The 7,500-nt window shown below is 37.9% G+C and overlaps 1 protein-coding gene across 1 annotated transcript in view; it reads right to left on the bottom strand.

Annotated features, from left to right (window-relative positions):
- Positions 1-7,380: 7,380 nt before the first annotated feature.
- LOC135211606 (keratin, type I cytoskeletal 24-like) overlaps positions 7,381-7,500 on the bottom strand; it is a 1,674-nt gene continuing 1,554 nt past the window's right edge. The window contains exon 2 of the mRNA XM_064244897.1: positions 7,381-7,500. This exon is cut by the window's right edge and continues 1,022 nt beyond it. The gene's annotated coding sequence lies outside the window, so the exon portion shown is untranslated.

Genomic DNA, 7,500 nt, shown 5'->3' with positions numbered 1-7,500 from the left:
CACCTCCTGTGAAGCAATTGTCATGCAACTCTGCAACGCTTATACTCCCGTTGAATACCCAGTCCTGCTTTGCGAGCAAGTTGTCAGAAGGACCCCTTCAAGAACGGCGCCTGGTCTCTGGCTTGGTGGAATTCCTTCCAATGGTCTCTGGTGAAGTTAGGAGGAAGTGGGTGGTTGATGGGAGTGAGGGAAATGGGGGGAATGGGGAGGGGGTGCCAGCGGGTAGGTATTCATTGTGCTTGGTATCACTCAAGGACGTCAGCTTTGTGGTTTGTGGAGAGCGAACCTTGTGGCATTTCAGTGGTCTGCGAATTATCAAAAAGTATTGCCTGTTATTGTTTCGTGTCCTATGAAGTTATATAAAAACGGTCTCGTTGAAAACCAGTTCTCTTTCAATAACATATACAAGTTTTTATAAGTATATGTACCAAGCCGGTGGTCCGAAGTTCGATTTTCAGCTCGGCCAACGCAGAATCAGAGGAATTTATTTCTGGTGATAGAAACTCATTTCTCGATATAATGTGGTTCGGATCCCACAATAAGCTGTAAGTCCTGTTGCTAGATGATCAGTTGATTCTTAGCCACTTAAAAATATCTAATCCTTCGGGTCAGCGCTAGGAGAAGTGTTAATCAACTCAGCGGTCTGATAAAACTAAGATATACTTATAAGTATATGTGATGAATACTGACAAAATTATTATTATTATTATTATTATTATTATTTTTTGTGTTTTTTTGCTCTATCACAGTCCTCCAATTCGACTGGGTGGTATTTATAGTGAGGGGTTCCGTGGTTGCATCCTGCCTCCTTAGGAGTCCATCACTTTTCTTACTATGTGTGCCGTTTCTAGGTATGACCACTCTTCTGCATGAGTCCTGGAGCTACTTCAGCCTCTAGTTTTTCTAGATTCCTTTTCAGGGATCTTAGGATCGTGCCTAGTGCTCCTATGATTATTGGGTACGATTTCCACTGGCATATCCCATATCCTTCTTATTTCTATTTTCAGATCTTGATACTTATTCATTTTTTCCCACTTTTTCTCTTCAAGAACTCTGGTGTCCCATGGTATTGCGACATCAAATGAGTGATACTTTCTTCTTGACTTTGTCAATCAACGTCACGTCTGGTCTGTTTGCACGTATCACCCTATCCGTTCTGATACATAGTCCCAGAGGATCTTTGCTTGATCGTTTTCTATCACTCCTTCAGTTGGTGCTCGTACCACTTATTACTGCAAAGGTAGTTGATGTTTCTTGCACAGGCTCCAGTGGAGGGCTTTTGCAACTGAATCATGCCTCTTTTTGTACTGGTTCTGTGCAAGTGCCGGGCATTCACTTGCTTATGTGGTTTATGGTTTCATTTTTCGTATTGCACTTCCTACATATGGGAGAGATGTTATTTCCGTCTATCGTACTTTGAACATATCTGGTTCTTAGGGCCTGATCTTGTGCCGCTGTTATCATTCCTTCAGTTTCCTTCTTTAGCTCTCCCCTCTGTAGCCATTGCCAATTGTCATCGCTGGCTAGTTCTTTAGTCTGTCTCATGTATTGTCCGTGCATTGGTTTGTTGTGCCAGTCCTCTGTTCTTTCTGTCTTTCTCCTGTCTCTGTATATTTCTGGGTCTTCGTCTACTTTATTAGTTCCCTCTTTCCATGCACTCTTTAGCCACTCGTCTTCACTGGTTTTCAGATATTGCCCCAGTGCTCTGTTTTCGATGTTGACAGCAGTCCCGCTATACTTAGTTATCCTCTCGCCCTCCTTCCTTTCTGTTATGTAATAGTCCTGGTCCAGTATTTGCTCTTGGGTGTAGTGCTTTGTGTATTGTCATTTGTTTCCTGGTTTTCTGATCTATGCTGCGGAGTTCTGCCTTCGTCCATTCCACTATTCCTGCGCTGTATCTGATTACTGGCAGTGCCCATGTGTTTATGGCTTTTACCATATTTCCGGCGTTGAGTTTTGACTTGAGTATCGCCTTGAGTCTCTGCATATATTCTTTCCTGATCGTGTCCTTCATCTCTTGGTGTTTTATATCTCCTCCTTCCATTATTCCCAGGTATTTAATCCTGTCTCATCTATGTGTTTGATGTTGCTCCCATCTGGTAGCTTTTTTATCCCTTCAGTTCTCGTTACCTTTGCCTTTTTGTATGTTGACTAATGGGCGCATTTTTCTATTCCAAACTCCATCCTGATGTCCCCAGATACAATCCTTACAGTCTGGATTAGGGTATCTATTTCCTTGATGCTCTTACCATACAGCTTGATGTCGTCCATGAACATCAGATGGTTGATTCTGTTGGACCTCTTTTCTTGAGTTGGTACCCGGCATCCATCTTCTGTAGTACTTTTGTCATGGGAATCATGGCTACTACGAAGAGTAGTGGGGACAGTGAGTCGCCCTGGAAGATCCCTCTCCTGATATTAACCTCTGCTAGTCTTATTCCAGAGCTTGTAAGTATTGTATTCCAGTTGCGCATTGTATTTTTGAGGAAGCTGATGGTATTTTCCTCTGCCCCATATATTTCAGGCATTCTATTAGCCATGTGTGTGGTATCATGTCGAAGGCTTTCTTATAGTCTATCCATGCCATGCTTAGGTTGGTTTTCCTTCTCCTACTGTTCTTCATTACCATTTTGTCTATCAGGAGCTGGTCTTTTGTGCCCCTACACTTCCTTCTGCAGCGCCTTTCTGTTGGTGGGGGATGGTGTTTGTCTCCTCTAGGTAGTTGTATAGCCTTTCACTGATGATACCTGTTAGTAACTTCCACATTATTGGTAGGCAGGTGATAGCCTGTAGTTACTGGCTATATTTCCCTTACTCTTGTCTTTTTGTACTAAGGATGTTCTTCCTGTGGTCATCCATTTGGGTGCTTGGTGATTTGAGATACAATGCTGGAGTTGTTCTGCTATTCGTGGTGTAGGGCCTTGAAGTTTTTGAGCCAGTATCCATGGACTTCATCGGGACCTGGGGCTTTCCAGTTTGGCATTTTCTTTAGTTTGGTGTCTGACTGTGTCTGTCGTGATGTCTGGTGAATCTTTGTTTTATTCTCCCTGTTTCTTCTTCCTTGACTTCCTGGAGCCATGTTGCATGTTTGTTGTGTGATACCGGATTGCTCCATATGTTTTCCCAGAGTCTCTTACTTGGTTCGGCCTCAGGAATTTCTGGGTGGTTGTCTTCCCCTCTTAGTTGGCTGTATAGTCTTTTCTGGTTGGTGCCGAATAGTTTGTTCTGTTGGTATCCCTTATTCCTGTTCATGTACCGTTGGATCTTGTATGCTTTGGCCTTAAGCCTCTGTTTTTACATCTTCTATTGTGTTGTTTAGTCCCCTCTCTTGTACTTTGTATTTCTCTGTTGAGTTCCTCCCTTGTTTTCTTGCTTCTTAGCCTTTTTATGCCATCTCTTTCAGTTTACTCAAGTCAGATCTCATCACCATGATTTGCTTTTCCAGGCGCCTTTTCCAAGGAGGTTGCTGTTTTGGTTTCTGTTGGGTTGGTTGTGACGGTGGTGTTGTTGTTCGAATCCCCATCAGTTCTGCTACTAATCTTGCTCCTGCATATGTCAAGTTATTTGTTTCTGTGATACTGGTGGTGTGTATTAGGCCCATTATTTCATTGACCTCACTCGTTTTCTCCCTTAATTTCTTGGTGTTGTAGGCTTTCATGGAGGGGATCTTTGTTCTCTCTGTATCTGGCTCCATCCATTGTCTTTAATTCCTTTTCTACCCATTCCGTCCTCTCTGTTACATCGTCGGTGTTTCTTCGTGTGTCGTTGTTTGATACCTCATCCTCCCTGTCGTCTTCTGTGGCATCGTCTCTCAGTTCGTCTTCATGTAATTCGTTGTCGTGTGACATTTCCCTTTCCAGTTCTTCTCTTTCTGTTGGGGAGAGCCAGTTCTTTTTCTTTATGTTCCTTACTTGGTCTGCAGCCTTCTGCTCTGTTGGGGGGTGTTATTACCTCTCATTCCAGATGTTGACCAATCTCTTCTATTATCCTCTCTCCGTCGGGTTGCTTCTGATGTAGCATCTCCATATTTCCTTATTTTCTTCTCTTGTCCATTCTTCCTTTTTGCCTCTGTAGCTCCAATATCAGGCTGTTGATTACTGTCGTTGTGGTGATCAGTTGCTGGATGACGACCTCCAAGTACCTGACCGTCTTCCCCTACAATTGGGTTGAATACCTGGTTGCCGGACGAAGCTCCTCTGTTGCCAGAGGATCCATTTACGTCGTTGTCGTTTAGTCCTTCATTTTCTTTCCATCATTGCTGAGTTTTGCTATTTAACCCATAGCTGGACCCTACCCCATCAGGAATAGGTACTCATTTACAGCTGAGTAGACTGAGGAAATTATGGTAAAGATCCTTTCCCAAGGAATCAACGCCGAGGAGAGCGGTCACCCATGCAACGACTGACCAGCCCCAATGTTGCTTAACTTGACTTAAGTCTATTGACGACCTAACCCACTCCTCCACGGCGCCACATATTATTATTATTATTATTATTATTATTATTATTATTATTATTATTAGTATCATCTTGATATATATATATATATATATATATATATATATATATATCATATATATACATATATATTTCATATATTTTTAGTATCGATAATAACAGACCTTGACATTCAAGATGATAATAATAATAATAATAATAATAATAATAATAATAATAATAATAATAATAATAATAATAATAGCAATTTTGTCAGTATTCATCACATATACTTATAAGTATATCTTAGTTTTATCAGACCGCTGAGATGATTAACACTTCTCATACTATCAAAGCTGACACGTCAACGATGCCCATTCAGAACGCCCCTTGCAACGTCCACATGATGGCCAGGTAATAATAAGAAAATATATTATTAACGATTTTATAGAGATCACCATCTACGATCCCGTTGTAGTCCCTCCCGGATATTATATTAAAATACAACCAGAATAATATATATATATATATATATATATATATATATATATATATATTATTCTGGGTTGTGATTTAAAATATATATCCGGGAGACTACAACCGGGATGTAGATGTATATATATCTATTATAATATAATTATATATATATACCATATATATAATATATATAATAATATATAATATATTATGGTATATATTATAATATATATATATATATATATATATAATATATATAGACATAAAATACAAATATAAGGGATACATAGATGTATATAATATATGTTAATAATACTACACACACACACACATATATATATAATATATAGTATATATATATATATATATATATATATATATATATATATATATATATATATGTATATATTAATCGGTTGTATAAATATATATCCGGGAGACTACAACGGGATCGTAGATGGTGATCTCTATAAAATCGTTAATAATATATTTTCTTATTATTACCGCATTTTAGAGTTAGTTGTTTCTGTAATGTCGACATGTTTCGGCCATCTCCCTGGCCATCATGTGGACGTTGCAAGGGGCGTTCTGAATGGGCATCGTTGACGTGTCAGCTTTGATAGTAGGGGTAGGCGTGGTCAGATCCAGATCGTTTCTTCATGATTTCTGATTTCTTTGGGTCAGATTTATATGGAAGTGAAATGAAGCCGATATCGAAGCTGGCTCTTTTGCATGGACTATGTGTTTTGAATACAAGCAAACACCATTGAAAGCAGCAAACTAAAAAGTATCTTTTATGTTCCTCTTAATTCCTGCCTTCTCAGTCCTTTATTGCTCACACCGTTGGACTGTGGAACAGTCTCCTTGGGGATGCTATGCGATTGGAACCCCAAAAGTTCAAGCGAAGATGCAATGAATTACTACCACAATATAATTGTCCATATATTTCGTAATTTACTTATATTTTCATCTGTTTATTTATTGATTTGTTAATTTATTTCTTATGTTCTAATAACTGATCTAATTTTTTTTCTGTGTCTCCTATTACCTTAAGTTACTCCCTTCAAATTAACACCAACTTCTTTGAAAACTTGAATTTGAAGCTATGATTGAATAATAATAAAATAATAATAATAATAATAATAATAATAATAATAATAATAATAATAATAATAATAATATGTTAACTGGAAGAATAACCCTCTTTTAAGTTTTTAAACATGTTTTATTGAAAGTAATTGCTGCCTCAGCTGCGTTAATTTTTATAAAGGATAAAATTAACGCAGCTGAGGCAGTAATTACTTTCAATAAAATAATAATAATAATAATAATAATAATAATAATATAATAATAATAATAATAATAATAATAATAATGATCTAGGCATTTTACTTATACTGGGCCGATGTGCTTTGATAATCAACTTTCAAAGTTCTCTCTCGTGGGCAGATATACAGGGGCTTTCTCGCAGAAGAAGAAGAAGAAGAAGAAGAAGAAGAAGAAGAAAGAAGGGAGGAGAAGAAGAAGAAGAAGAAGAAGAATTCTAGAGTTCTTGAAGATCTTGCGTGGAACTTCGCTGTTTGTTTTGAAAAAGGGCGTGGCTACAGGCTGGTGGTGGAGAATATAAAAGCCATTGGATAGGACGAAGGAATCTGGTGACCCTGATGAGGACTAAATAGGAAAAGGGCGTTCCTACAAGGTGTAGGAATTCCTGTATGCCGTGCGGCATTACTTCCAGTTATTGGAACGTTACGTAAAGACTGCTACAATGAAAAGTAAAAAAAAAAAAGGATAAAAAAGAATGGTTCTCACGTCTTTGAGGAGTCGAAGGAATGTGATGTTTCTTATTACCTGCAGCGATTTTAAATTGCCTTGCAGAGACTTTCAAACTACGATCTTATAGCTTCTGAAAACTAACGATGCTTAGAAAAACACTCATTAACTATTACTTATATGATCCTTACTGCTATAGATTTCTTACCCCTCAGTTTCAAACTAATTACAGTCATAACATTTCTTGAACCACATTTTACCTTTTATCACATTCTGCCTCGACAGAACAATGTTCTGTAATAATAATTCCATTAAGCTGGCTTGTTAGTGTTCAGTCGTGGCCTTTATGAGAACTTGGGCTCTGTTAATGATAAAACCTGTTTGCTAACAGGGCTTTATATTTTCATTTTTTGTAATATCGATCTTCAGATTCATGCTGAAAAGGGATTTAAAAATCGCAGTTTAACTCAGTAGCTCCAGAATACCTCCTGATACCCGTCACTTTACTTCAATTGAATTTATTTTCATCTTCTTTACAGGTACTAGTTTGTGCTAAAGGGCTGCTGCAGAAGGAAATGGCTAGCTCAGTCTACAACTTCATTTTAACTAATGTTTACAAGATAATGATTCGGCTGCTTTGTAACCTAAAGTTTCCATAGAAATTATGATTTATATACTCTATCTTTTATCTCAAGGTGCCTATTTCTTAATTCTGAAGATATAAAGGATGAGATATATAACACCTTTTATCTCAAGATACCTCTTTCTTCATTCTGAAGATGAAAAGGATGAGATATTAAATAACACTATACAA

This window comes from Macrobrachium nipponense, chromosome 4 (assembly GCF_015104395.2).
Source record: "Macrobrachium nipponense isolate FS-2020 chromosome 4, ASM1510439v2, whole genome shotgun sequence".
NCBI lineage: Eukaryota > Metazoa > Arthropoda > Malacostraca > Decapoda > Palaemonidae > Macrobrachium > Macrobrachium nipponense.
Note: the sequence above shows the minus strand (reverse complement) of the source record. Positions and strands in the feature narration are given on the sequence as shown.